Source organism: Puma concolor, chromosome B3 (assembly GCF_028749965.1).
Source record: "Puma concolor isolate L17-30 chromosome B3, mPumCon1.1.hap2, whole genome shotgun sequence".
Taxonomy (NCBI): Eukaryota; Metazoa; Chordata; class Mammalia; order Carnivora; family Felidae; genus Puma; species Puma concolor.
Window position 1 is genome coordinate 135,437,415 of NC_141672.1, and position 13,776 is coordinate 135,451,190.

Below are 13,776 nucleotides of genomic sequence, written 5' to 3' on the forward strand. Positions count from 1 at the left end.
TCGGTATATGCGATATCCATATATGCAAGAGACTGTCTAAAAGGAATACCAAAATTCACATTCCATCAGTTCCTCCACCTCTGCTAAGAAATTCAGTTACATCCCTGTGCCTCTGAATTGAGAAGAATTTTTAAATGGGTGGATTATATCGGATTTATGTATTTAGTTATTTGTTTGTTTTTAAAGCTTATTTATTTTAATTAGAGTTTTTCTCTCTTTCTTCTTTCTTTCTTTCTTTCTTTCTTTCATGAGAGAGAGAGAAAGAGAGAGAGAGAATACAAGCAGGGGAGGGGCACAGAGAGGGAGGGAGACACAGAATCTGAAGCAGGGTAGGTTCGGAGCTCCAAAGTGGAGCTTGAACTCACAAACCATGAGATCACGACCTGAGCTGAAGTCCAACTCTCAACTGACTGAGCCACCCGGGTGTCCTTTGAATTTATTTATTAAAGGAGATGATGTAGGAAAAAAAGTTGCTTTCAGAATGGAAATCGCTACACGGTCAAAACGTGGTAGCATAATGGCTAAAAGCACTTTATTTAGTTATGGATCCTCATGGGTTGTGGAATTGAGCTCCGTTTCTGCTTAAGAACTGGAGAATCTGGAACACCTTCCTACATATATCTGAGCCTCAGTTGCTACATCTGTCAAAATGGGGGCTCACTACCTCTCTGTCCTGTTTTGTGCATTAAAAAAAAAAAAAAAAACCTGCATTAGTGAGTAAAGTCCAAAGTGCTCTACAAATGGAAGATCACATTTTTTTTTTTTGTCCTCTGTAATAAAGTTGTGGCTAATATATACAAATTTTATTTTGTTAATTAATTCATTCATTTATTTATTTTTGAGAGAGAGACAGACAGAACACAAGCAGGGGAGGGGCAGAGAGAGAGGGAGACCCAGAATCGGAAGCAGGTTCCAGGCTCCGAGCTGTCAGCACAGAGCCCAACTCGGGGCTCGAACTGATGAACCTCGAGATCATGACCTGAACTAAGTCAGACGAGTAACTGACTGAGCCCCCCGGGGGCCCCGTACTATATGCAACTTTGAAATAGCAATGTTCTGGAAAAGCAGGGGCATGAGATGGAGAAAATGAATACCTTGGGCATCCTGGATTCGTGCCACAAAACCACACACTGAAGGGAAAGGGCAAGAATATTAAATACTAACGCGTCAAAGCTGCACTTAAAAAGGACGTAAACTCGAGGAACAGGGAAATTTGCCAGATTAAAGTCAGTGACACCCCTCTATTTTATGACCTCTCAGCTCTCCACAGGAGGAAGAAGGCTGACTGCTGACATACAGCATGTGTTAGCAGAAGGGACTGCCTGCCAGCTCTTTGCCAAGTGCACACCGACAATTGTTTCTGTCGTACGCAAAACTCTGGCTTTGGGAGGTGTTTCCTTCCGTGCTCCCAGCATCACCCCCGAAGCACGACTGATGATTTGGGAAAGGCACCTACCTGTGCCCAACACATTAAACCTGCCCCCCCCAAGGCGGCTCCCAAACGGACTCACATGATCTTTTCAGTATTTACCCCGAACGCGGCCGAGGAACGCGCAGTCTCTGCATGTCTACACCCGCTCCTCGGATGGGTGCGCAGAAGGAGCTTCTTGTAAATTCTCTTCTACGTTCCCACGTCGGACCCAAATCTCCAAAACTGTCCCTCGGAGGAACTGAACATTGTCTTCGGGTCAAACTGGTCCCTGGTCAGTGGGGACATTTTTCTGCTCTAGGTGAAATGTTACCAAGTACGTTTCCCCCCACGAAGCCCTGGACTCGAGCTGTTTTATTTATCTGACCGATCCGAGGACTGTACAACGTGCTGTTACACATTGTAACATAAGCCTTTTTTTTTTTTTTTTTTCCCCTAAAGTGTGCCCTGAGTATTTGCAATTGTTATCAGGCCCAGATGTATCCGAGTGTCAGCGAGGAGCTCTGCTAGCTGGCTCAGATATACAGAATGTAATTAATTAGCTCAAAGGCCTCTGCTCCAAGTTTGTAGTAGAAGAAGCGCCTGAGAATAACCATTTGCTCCTCTCCCCTCCTCCCCTCCCCTACCCCTCCTCCCCTCCCCTCCCCTTCCTCCCCTCCAACATGGTGGCGAAAGGTGAGAATCTATTGTTCGTGATGCCGAAGGTCTGAGAAAGAGCAGATTCATGTTTCGATGGAGATTCCCGCCCCCCCCCCCGCCCCTCCGTGGCAAAAGTTAGCGGGGGGGGGGGGGGGGAAGATTAATAAAAGCTGGGAGCGGAAGTGGACGGGTTGAGAGGGTCTCAAAGGGGACAAAGTGGTCCTCCCTGCATTTTAAACCGGTGTGCTGAAAATCCCAAATCACACTATTTTTGCTTTCTTCTCCGTCCAGATTCTCCCTTCTAGACCTTCAACTTTTAGAAACGTGTCCAAGAAGGAGCGTTTGCATTTTTTAGGCAACGCTTCCCAACCTGTGCCCCGTCCAGTGCGCTGTGCTAGAGAAAAGGTTCTTAGGTACCAGAAAGAAAGCAAAAAAGGTATGATGCAACCAAGGATGGGCGTATGGTAAGCTGAGCTGCATTCTTAAGAGCACTGATCAGTATATTAGTTTCGGGGCAGGGGGGAAGGCACACCAAACAAAAATAGGGGAGTCATTTACCCAATGCAGTACACATTGGTGAAGGCAGCGTAATTCCTTCCTGACCCTTGCAGGAAATCAGTTTATGCCCTGAAGCATGAAATTTGATTGTAATTATTTTAGCTTGCTCGGCTACATATGTTATTGATGTTCTTTCCTAAAAATCACCAGCCTTTTAGAAACCCTGCCACAGTACTTGACTCCATGACCTGTAAGGTATACATAATAGAAAATAAGCCATGCAGGGTTTCTCTATTGATTGTTCCACAGAAACTCTCTCTTCCTAAAGAGCAAAGCCCCAGTGTTCTTATAATAGTTGTATATAAAAACAAGACTCTATTTACAAACGTCTATATGCTTCTAAAAGGTGCAAAGTCCGTATGAGTTAACCAACTGCCTAGAAATCTCATGTATTCTGAGAAAACCCAAAGTTCCATAGAGACTTTGCCCTTAGCTTAGAAAACATTGTGTCCTATTGGGGGCGGGGGGGGGGGGGTGTTTGTTTTGTTTTTACAATTACAGTGAAGTGACAAGTTGGGACAATTATCCAGATGACAGAGGTCTCTGAGTGTGTTACTGAAAATACACACTGAGGTGAAGATCCCATGAAGTTACATGTATTTATCAAAGTTTTTTTTTTAATGTTTTAATGTTTATTTTTGAGAGAGAGAGCGAGCACGAGTGAGGGAGGGGCTGAGAACAGAGGGAGACACAGCATCTGAAGCAGGCTCCAGGCCCTGAGCTGTCAGCCCAGAGCTGGACATGGGGCTCGAACCCACAAAATCATGACCCCAGCCAAAGTCGGACGCTGAACCGACTGTATTTATCAAAGTTTTCAAATAACTTTCCAATTCCTCACTTTGCCTTCCTGCTGAATAAATGAGTGAAGATGCTAGTGTTGTAAATAAATAATAAATCAGTCAGATAAGCCAGGTAAAATCAGATTACAACTTCCTGAATCCCAAACTAGAGACTTGTGGTATTTATGGGTTTGGTTGCAGACCTACTCTCCTTCCCCAGCTGATTCTCTTATCTTAGGAAAATCAAAGACTTTGCCTGGAAAGCAGAGAAAGCTCGTCTTCATAATACAGAAATAGATGCCAATATCTGTACATTTTCTGTTAGTTTGCTCTTTGGAGAAGGCTGCCTTCCAGCCTGAGCACAAAAACCTAACTGAAATAGAATTAATTTTTTTTAATGTTTATTTATTTTTGAGAGAGAGAGAGAAAGAGAGAGAGAGAAAGAGAGATAGCACAGGCAGGGGAGGGGCAGAGAGAGAGGGAGAGAGAGAATCCCAAGCAGGCTCCCCACTGTCAGCACAGAGCCTGACACGAGGCTCGAACTCTCAAACAGTGAGATCACGACCTGAGCCTAAACCAAGAGTCAGGAGATCAATGAACTGAGTACCCAGGCGACCCTCTGCTTCCAAATCCTTAATGCCAAAATACTCTGTGGCATGTGCCTGACCACAACTGTGTGATCAGACATGACCAGCTAGCCCCCTGGAATTTCCATCTTACCAAGTAAGAGCAGTATTACAGAAACAAATCACGCAATTAATTCTTGATTATCCCGGCAATAAGGACAGAGGGGGGACAGCGAAGAGTGTGAATACCCAGAGAAACAGGACTGCAGAGGCGGCTGGGAAGGACGGGAGGGTTTTCTGAGGAGGGATGTCTGAAACGAGATTGGAAACTCCAGTAGGAACTAAGCAGTCAGGTGGGAGGCGAACCACGTTTCACACCGAAGAAACATCTCTCTTTCGCAGTGGGATGAATGCACTTGGCTTTGCTTGGCCGTCTGACCTCTTCATTTAGAGGGAAAGTCAGTCTCAGCACATTCGGGACAAGGCATGTGCGTGAAACCCATTCTGCCGGTTGCCAGAGGGGCTGTTGTAATCTCAGGACATCCCTGTGACTCTCTGTGACGCCACTGTGATTTTTCTTCAGACTTTGCTCCCATGGCCCCTGATTTGGCTCTGGCGAGGCATCAGGAAGCCTCCTGCGGAAAGGCTGTGCTACCCCAGAGGTGAAACTCAAACCACACCTAATTTCAGGGGCGAAGAGCTTATGATATAAAGAGATAGAGGACTTCACAAGATATCAGAATATTCAAAGAGAGGATGGAAGGGAAATGGCAGATAATGAAGGGACAAGAAGAAAGGAAACCTCTTCCTTTCTAAAGAGGATTCCTATATTGGTCATAAAATAAAGAGGCACCTTAATGCTTCAAGGAGCAGCAGCAGGTAAATAACGGAATGGAAATGGGAGAACACACGTGTTTCTATGCGAATATACTCAACTTTCTGCCGCCCCCCCCCCCCACCATCCCCACCTGGTTAGATCGTGCAGGCTCTCACACCTCCTCTTATGAGATAATTTTCCCCTGAAGCCTTCGTCCTGCCAAGTCAACATGGCTTATGAAAATCAAGTTGTACTCTGTATATTTAATACATCATCTCTAAGGATAATCATTCTGGAATCTGAACTTGTTTCTGTTATCTAGCTCTGCTTGACAATGATTTATGAACCAGAAAACAAGACAGCTTCATTTTCATAAAGCAAACGGAACCTTCTGGACCAGGAGGAGCTGTGAAACTCGTTTTGACTGGTAAACTGAAACAAACATGACATAAAAGTCAATACAATCGCACCGCTGGGTTCTCATCGCACAGTGTAACTTTTTCCCCCAATCCAGCAGGATGACAGTTGAAATGTTGCATGATCCAACAGCAATTTTTATCTTACTAATTACCAGCCTGGTGTGATCAGGAAGGGCGCTGAGAAATGGAAATAAACACATGACAATCATCTCCTAGAAATGTCAGGCTCACTCAGGAAAAGCGAGCTGGGGAAAAAAAAATGTTTTGGAAGGAAATATTTTACAGTTTCTATTAAAAACTCTTTGATGTCTCTCACTTAAAAAGATGGCAATATTATATGCCAGATGTGGACATCATTTACCAATAGTAAATGCTACTCATGATGGGAATTTGCAAAATAATTTAATGATGTACGTGAACTACACTGAACATTGCGAAGATAGTCTTTTGCCCATATACATACATGACATGTGCATAATTACGGTAATAAACTCTTTGCTGATTCACATGGGAGGGAGGGAGGTTTTTCAGAGTAGTAGAGAGAACAAAGCACCGTAGTTCATACCTGAGTGTCGTCACTTATTTGGGGCAAGTCTTTTTCTTTTATTATAGAGAGAGACACAGAGCGCAAGCAGGGGACAGGGGCAGAGGGACAGGGAGAGAGAGAATCTTAAGCAGGCTCCACATTCAGCACGGAGGCCAATGCAGGGGCTGCAACCCAGGACCCTGGGATCATGACCTGAGCAGAAATCAAGAGTCTGAGGCTCAACCAACTGAGTCACCCAGGCGCCCCTGGGCAAGTCCTTCTATTCACTAGGCATCATTGTTCTCCTCTATTAGAAGGGGACGATTAATAATAATATGAAGCCTACTGGGTTGTTGAGAGAGGATAAAATGACATTTCGCTCTGTGTGCCTTCTTTCGTTGTTCTTGTTGAGTTGTTTGGCAAGCATTACGGAATATCTGCCCCCTTCTTCCACTTGCTTTTGGAAAATAAGACAAAGGTAAAAACTATTCAAATGGTATCCACTACTTTGAAATGTAAGAAGAGAATTTATCAAAATCTTCTAAAACTACGCCACAGTGGTGAAGTCACATCATGAACACATCTGGGCAAAATGGAATGATAGTGCCTTAAGTGCCTGATTTAGTCTTTGAAAATGGTCTTAAAAGGAGACAGGAACATAAAACAACAGGCATTTTAATGGACTGCATTTGGCTAACTTCAGCGTCTGAATAATTGATTTGAAATCATAATCCTCGTACATACTGTTAACTATCAGAGGTATATAAAAAGTATTAGATGGAACACATGAGATCTCACCTAATTCCCATGTATGTTAAATGATCTTTGTCTACATTTGATTTAAATCTGATAGACTGAAGAAACACACTTCCATTGGTGAAGCAAAATGCACCATTTGCGGAGGGGGGGGGCGCTATTTTTGTCTACACCAAAGGCTACTCCATGATTGTGTCAGAAGTATTTTTTTTTAATGTTTATTTGAGAGAGAAAGAGAGAGTGGGACCTAAGGATGGGCAGACAGAGAGACAGAGAGAGAGAGAGAATCTCAAGCAGGCAGATTTCACCCCATTAGCACGGAGCCCAATGCGGAGCTCAATCCCACGAACCATGAGATCATGACCTGAGCCAAGATCAAGAGTCGGACACTTAACCAACTGAGCCATCCAGGCGCCCCAACGTCAGACAGATTTTTATTTTTTTTTTAATTTTTTAAAAAAAAATTTTTTTTCAACGTTTACTTTTTTTGGGACAGAGAGAGACAGAGCATGAATGGGGGAGGGGCAGAGAGAGAGGGAGACACAGAATCGGAAACAAGCTCCAGGCTCCGAGCCATCAGCCCAGAGCCCGACGCGGGGCTCGAACTCACGGACCGCCAGATCGTGACCTGGCTGAAGTTGGACGCTCAACCGACTGCGCCACCCAGGCGCCCCCAGACAGATTTTTAAAAGTGAAAACGAGATAAAGGAGCAGAGGTGGGTCTTTGGACTCATCTCTACTGCTTCTCTATTCATCTATTGTTACTTTTTAAATCTATTGTTATTTTTTTTTTGAATTTCGAAATGCATATTCCAAAGATGAATAAATTATGTACGTACACCTTAAATTCTTGGTGTTTTAAAAAAACACGCAAACCCTTATAACCTACCACCCACTCATCATACTGCTCTCTGGGATTTTGTGTTAACAATTCCATCCTTTTCTTTTCTTTTTTTTTTTACTTTTTTTCACATTCATATGGATCTCTAATCAGTATGAGATTTGGATTTACTTTTTTTTTTTTTTCAACGTTTATTTATTTTTGGGACAGAGAGAGACAGAGCATGAACGGGCGAGGGGCAGAGAGAGAGGGAGACACAGAATCGGAAACAGGCTCCAGGCCCTGAGCCATCAGCCCAGAGCCCGACGCGGGGCTCGAACTCACGGACCGCGAGATCGTGACCTGGCTGAAGTCGGACGCTCAACCGACTGCGCCACGCAGGCGCCACTTTTTTTTTCTTTCTTTTTTTTTTGGATTTACTTTTTTAAAGCTTTTACGGGAATGGGAGTCATACGTGTGTCTCTTTCACGGTCTTCTTTTGTTCAACCCTAGGTTTTTGTGATCATTGATGGTCATACATGTAGCTATTCCCTTTCTCCAGCCTATAGTTTCCATCGTATGAATATGCCACACACACACACACACACACACACACACACACACACACATATATTCATTCTACTGTTGATGGACATCTGGGTTATTTCAGTTCTAGACTATTTTGAACAGTGCTGGGCACTTTTAGAACAATTGCTTCGGGTGTACCTCTAGAAGCCAAATTACCATGTTGGGAGATACACACATTACCAAGTTACCGGATAATGTCCAACTGTTGTCCAAGATGGTCATCTCAATTGATTTTCCATTCAGCCGTGACGAGAACTCCCATTGCCCTAGGTCCTCACCAAACCAAAGTAATGAGCACATTCATTGAAACATGATTCAATCTGGGGACAAGAGATCATCAAGGTGACATTTTGATTTTACAATCCTTGTCCCAGAGTCTAATAAATGTAGTGAGTTGAACTGAAATCTTCTTAGCGACTCAACCCAACATTGGTGTTTTCTGTGGGACACTAAGACAGAGTCAACATGCTTGTCCAGGATTTCGGCCCAAACTCTCTGAACCAATTGGAATGTCATACAGATTCCAGAAACTCAGAGTTGGAGGTGAGGAGATAAATTATACCATGAGATGTACAAAGGACTGATAAGGAATCCACCTTTGCTCCCTGTATGCCTTGTTTGGGCATAGATGGGAAGAAGGATTACAACTACTCCTGCTCAGGGGGTTTGCCAAGGAAGGGAAAACCCAAAGAACTGAATTTTGATTGAGGAAGACCAGCCAGGTGATTCTAAATTTCTTCTTCGTTTTACATATTGTACTGTTGTCTTTGAATTGTCAGTGCATCAATGTTCAGAAGTTAAACAGCTATTTAGACACATGAATGTCCATAAATCCTCAGTCGATGATTTTGACTAATTACTCCTCTGTTTTACACGTAAAGGCTTCATCAAAAAATATTTTCTCAATGGGATCAAATGTTGTAAGCTTGGCAAATTTACAGACTTTAGATAAGTCTAATTCTTAACGATTTCTCGCAATAAATAGACTAAATGATTTTATGACCAGGCCTGTGACTGATGAGGAACAGTTACGTATCGACAGATATTAAAAATGTATTTATGTTAACTAGATCGTGTGAACGGTAGCATTTTCCGAGGACAGTTTCTCCGTTCATCAAATTAATGGTTTTCCTTCAGGTGAAGAGACATAAAGTACTTGAAAAAGGTTAGGTTAGGTCCTCATGTGGTGACCAGACCCCACTGAAAAATACACGATTTAATCATTTCCTTTCTAAGAAAAATCAGCCGTAGTTACTATATAATTAATCTATCAGCAGCAGTTATTGTATTGACTATAAAACAGACAAAAATATGGGTCTGACCCTGCCTTGTCTTCTTGTTCAGGTGGGAAGAGAGGTGGGTCTGAAATATGAACCATCATCTTTGCGCCTAAATTAGCCAAGTGAAAAGGGGAGACAGAATTTAGGAGGGCGTTTTTAAACAGACTGAAACAAAGCTATTAAACTGACAAAATGTAACCTGACAGTTTCACTTTGTGAACTACATCCTGGAATATTTGTACAACCGAGGAACAGAAAGACCATATGTGGGGACAGAGATAAAGGTCTCAATTCTTCTTGGGTTGTTTATTTTCAAAATTACACCTTTTGAACGGTTAGGTATTTTAGACACGTTCAAATAATTTGCCTGGAGCCAGTGTGGGGACTGCCTAGTGGTGCTTCCTTGTCCTTGTACAGTGCAACCGCCTCGAGATCATCTGCAAACTGTCCGCTGTAAACGCGGAAGCATATGTGCAAGTTAATGAAGACAAGCATGGATGGGATTCAATCTCAGATTGAGACGCTACAGCTCTTCCCTTCTGATGTGTGTCTGTTTCTTGCAGGTACCCGGTTTTGATGGCCCTGGGCAAACAGGAGCAGAAATCCCAACATAAGATGGAGGAAAGGATGGACGCAGTTGCTCGTTCTTCCAACCAATGTTTGTTGATTACCTACTATGTTGTGGGTCCTGAGCGCGGTGCGGTGATTTTCATTCAAAAGGAGGCACTCCACAGAGAGACTCTTTGATTTCTCGCTTGAGAGAGTGGCGGTGGGAATCAGCACATACATCCAGTAACGAGTTGAACACACATCCAGGGCAGCATATAGTAGATAACTTGATACTAATACTGTCTCCACTGCCTACACAGATGTTTTGCTCTGAGTTCTAGTACTGAAGTGAACGATACATTTGACTCTAACTTGCTTTTAAGTCACAGAACAATTTGACTGAATTTTACTGGATGTCGTAAGATTCTCTTGATATTGCGTGTGTGTGTGTGTGTGTGTGTGTCCCCATCCTTAGATTCAGTATGGATTTCAGGCTATTGCTGACAATGATTCAAATGTTTTGATCAAGGTCATATATGAGACTACTTATCGTGTTAAGAATAAACTCAGCCCCTATGAAGATGTATGTCCTGTTTATACATGAGCTCTAAACCAAGTTTAAAATTTTATTACATTCACAAAGCAATACATGTTTATTTTTGAGATTTAAAACACTTACGAAACTTTCGTTCTGTGGGGTCTCGGGGTTTAATACCAGCCATCGCAGATAAACGGACGTAAGCCAAGAAAGGAAAGGAAGGAAGAAAGGATACAGGATTTCTGTACTTTGAAATCAAACTTTGCCCTTTGGGAATGAGACACGAACCACCGAATATATTGCGATTCATGCTAGCTTACAGAAACAGAGACACGGACTGTGGAAATTTCAAAGGCATCTGGTGTAGGCCTTGCCTACCTGGAACGTGCTTCCAGAATTTCAGTTCTGGCCCGTGTTCCTCTTTCCCGCCGCGGACTCCACAGACCTTTGGGCCAGGAGAGCTGAAGAGATACTCCTGGCCCATAGCATTACTGAAGGAAGCAGGCGGCGACGAGATTACCCCGGAAAGCCATTCATTATGCGTTTTCAATATCCTCTAAAAGGGTTGCCCACCCCTAACTACATATTTATACATATTTACTTGATAATCAATAAAGGAAAATGGCTGCATTATTTTGATTAAAATAGCAACCCTACGTGTGACTATAAAATCACATTTAAGAAGCCAGAAAAGGGGAGATAGGAGTTCATGCCTCCCTCCAGCCTATGATATATGAGATTTTCAGGCTGTGAGGAGAGCAGACACATTAAGAAAATAGTGCTAATGATATTAAAGTACTTTACAAGGCTTGTTACTAAGAGCTGACGAACCTGTCAAGTGTATAATGTAGGAGGCTATCGTAACGTTCTCAGAAAACCATACCTCTACTCCATTTCACTGCAATCTCCTAATAATGGAGGTGCTATAAATTCTAGCCAGCAATGGGACAGAGCCATGGCTTCTCACCCCAATGTGAGGACATGATAAATATAAAAGAAAATGGCTGTCAGTTTTGGCTCCTGAACCTTATTACAAAGTCTTAATCTTACTGGCCTCAGCACCTTTTATCACCGCCTTGTTATGAGCTGATGGCTTTTTTATTTGCTGGGAAATGGAGGATGTGTCATTTGATGTCCTTTTATGTAGCCACTGCTCTGTCCTCTCATGAAAAAAAAAAAAAAAACACAACATTTTATATGTTTATTACAGTAACCAATTAAATGCAAGGCTCCCGCTGTTGGCTCAGGTACTGTGCGCGCTTAGGATCTCACAGAGCCTGGATTTAAATACATCATTAGAAGTATTTATGTGAATGGGACCCAAATAGGAAATTAATTTTTTCTCGGCCCTGGAGATAGGGCATGTGCAATATTCGTGATTGTTTACACTCGCTCTTATTGTTTACCGGGATTGGTCATTCTTGGTTCCAAGGTCGGCCGGAAATCCCAGCTCTCGCTTTTCTTCTTCCTTCAAACGTCTCAGCTCCGAGGAAGGAGGCCTCGTAAACCCAGTCGGGCTCAAACTCGGCTCAGGTTCAATCAGCTTGATCCTGAAGATGAGATAAATTGCAATTATCTAAATATTAGTCTAAAACTCTCACAGCTCACTTCCTATCGTCCTCGTTTGTGGCAAACGGAGAGTCTGAACTTGGCTTGAAGCGCTGACCCTGACAGAACCTCTCTACCCACCGGAACTGCTCCAAAGTGCTGAAATCAGGTACTTAACAGAACCTGACATTGATGGGCTGGTTTCAAGCTGCGGCCGGAGACTCCATCACCGGATCTGATCTTCAATTTGTGTCCATAAACACGCGATGGCCCTGAGTGTCTATGCACAGAGAGCTTTATCCTGACGGTTGGCCCCTGCCAGCTGAAAATCAGGCCCTTGAGTTGGGAAATTACCAATTTCATGCAGGGGTGGGGCTTGCGTGGTGTCTGCCCGCGTTCGAGCGGGTGCCCAGCATATGTTTCTCTTCGCCCAAGGCTTCTGCATTCCAAAGTCAAAGGCCAAGGGTCCCCGGAGATTTATTTCTCTGTATCTGGGAGGAAATTGCCAAGTTGATGGTTCCAGGAGGCAGTGTCTACGTCAAGCTAGCAAAAACGGATTTAAAAACAACAATTCAGTGCTATGACTGGCACCCTCTGTCAACGACGTTCTAGCAAATAATTGATTTGACCAAGTTTTTAATGCAATGAATTATTCATTTTCCTAAAGAGACGGAATTAGAATTAGCTGGTAAAGCAAGCATTGTCGAGGCAAAATTCACACTCTCTCCTTATTTACTGTATCATGAGAAATTGCCTGAGTTATGCAGGAACCTATTTTGTTCTGATACGTAGTGCCGGGCCGTGGGAAGAGATGGAAAATACTTGAAGATGTTCTTTTCTTTGAAAAGGAAAGTATTTGAGTACTTCTGTTTCCTGGATGCACGTGCCACGTAAGAGTGAAAAATCTCCTTGAGTTTTGTTTGTTTGTTTTACCTCGACTTTTCACTTGTAATTCTCCGCTGAAGGTGTATTTATGCTTGAAATGCAGCTTTGGCATACGGGGGGCACCAAAATGGCCCCTCCTGTGATTGTTCCTGAAATAAGACGTTCGTGATTTGCCACTCGGAGAAAAGACCTGATGAAAATCTTAATGCGCGGGAAAAAAGCAAACTGCATGTCTAGAAAGTTCATTAATAAAGAAATAACCCTCCCCATATAAAGGCGGGCAGTCCCCTTCACAATCTTCCCCTTCCTCCTCTCCCCAAGTACAGAAAGTACTCACAGTGAAATCTACACACGCAGAGTAATGAGACAGAGCAGCCTGTCGCCAGTAACCCAGAGACTCTTGGCCCCTCGGAAGAGATGATCGGGTTAACTGGTCTGTGACTCACAGTATCACCTCTCACTGACTTTCACTGTGCATTTCTCACTCTGCTTGGAAGAGAGGATGAGGAGTCTACTCCCCACGCTCATAATGAGATCGTTCCCTTGTGTGCGAATCGCGCGTTGCATTTTACGCAACTTTTGCACGTGTATTTCTTTTAGCTCAGGCTCACAATCGTGCTCTCGTAGAAGATGGGGGAAACATAAATGTGCTCATCCATCAGACAAGGGGTCAGACACAGCGCAGGATGCCCAGTTAAATTTCAAGTGGGGGCGCCTGGGTGGCTCAGTCGGTTGAGCATCCGACTTCGGCTCGGGTCGTGATCTCACGGTTTGTGAGTTTGAGCCCCGCATCGGACTCTGGGCTGACAGCTTTGAGCCTGGAACCTGCTTCTGATCCTCTGTCTCCCTCTCTCTCTGCCCCTCCCACGCTCAGGCTGTGTCTCCCCTCTCAAAAATAAAAATAAAACATTTAAATTTCAAGTTCAAATAACGACTACCTTTCTAAAAAAATTTTTTTTACATTTATTTATTTTTGAAAGACAGAGAGAGCCAGAGCACAAGTGTGGAAGGGGCAGAGAGAGAAGCAGACACAGAATCTGAAGCAGGCTCCAGGCTCTGAGCTGTCAGCACAGAGCCTG

General features: G+C 43.5%; 1 long non-coding RNA gene across 2 annotated transcripts in view; it reads right to left on the reverse strand.

Annotated features, from left to right (window-relative positions):
• LOC147580402 (uncharacterized) overlaps positions 1–13,776 on the reverse strand; it is an 86,865-nt gene that overhangs the window by 39,058 nt on the left and 34,031 nt on the right. The window contains exon 3 of one of the 2 annotated variants that reach the window (XR_015252870.1): positions 1,532–1,700. This is a non-coding gene — a long non-coding RNA (uncharacterized LOC147580402). Of the gene's footprint in view, positions 1–1,531; positions 2,041–13,776 lie in introns of those variants that run through there. The other variant, XR_015252869.1, reaches the window with a different exon arrangement.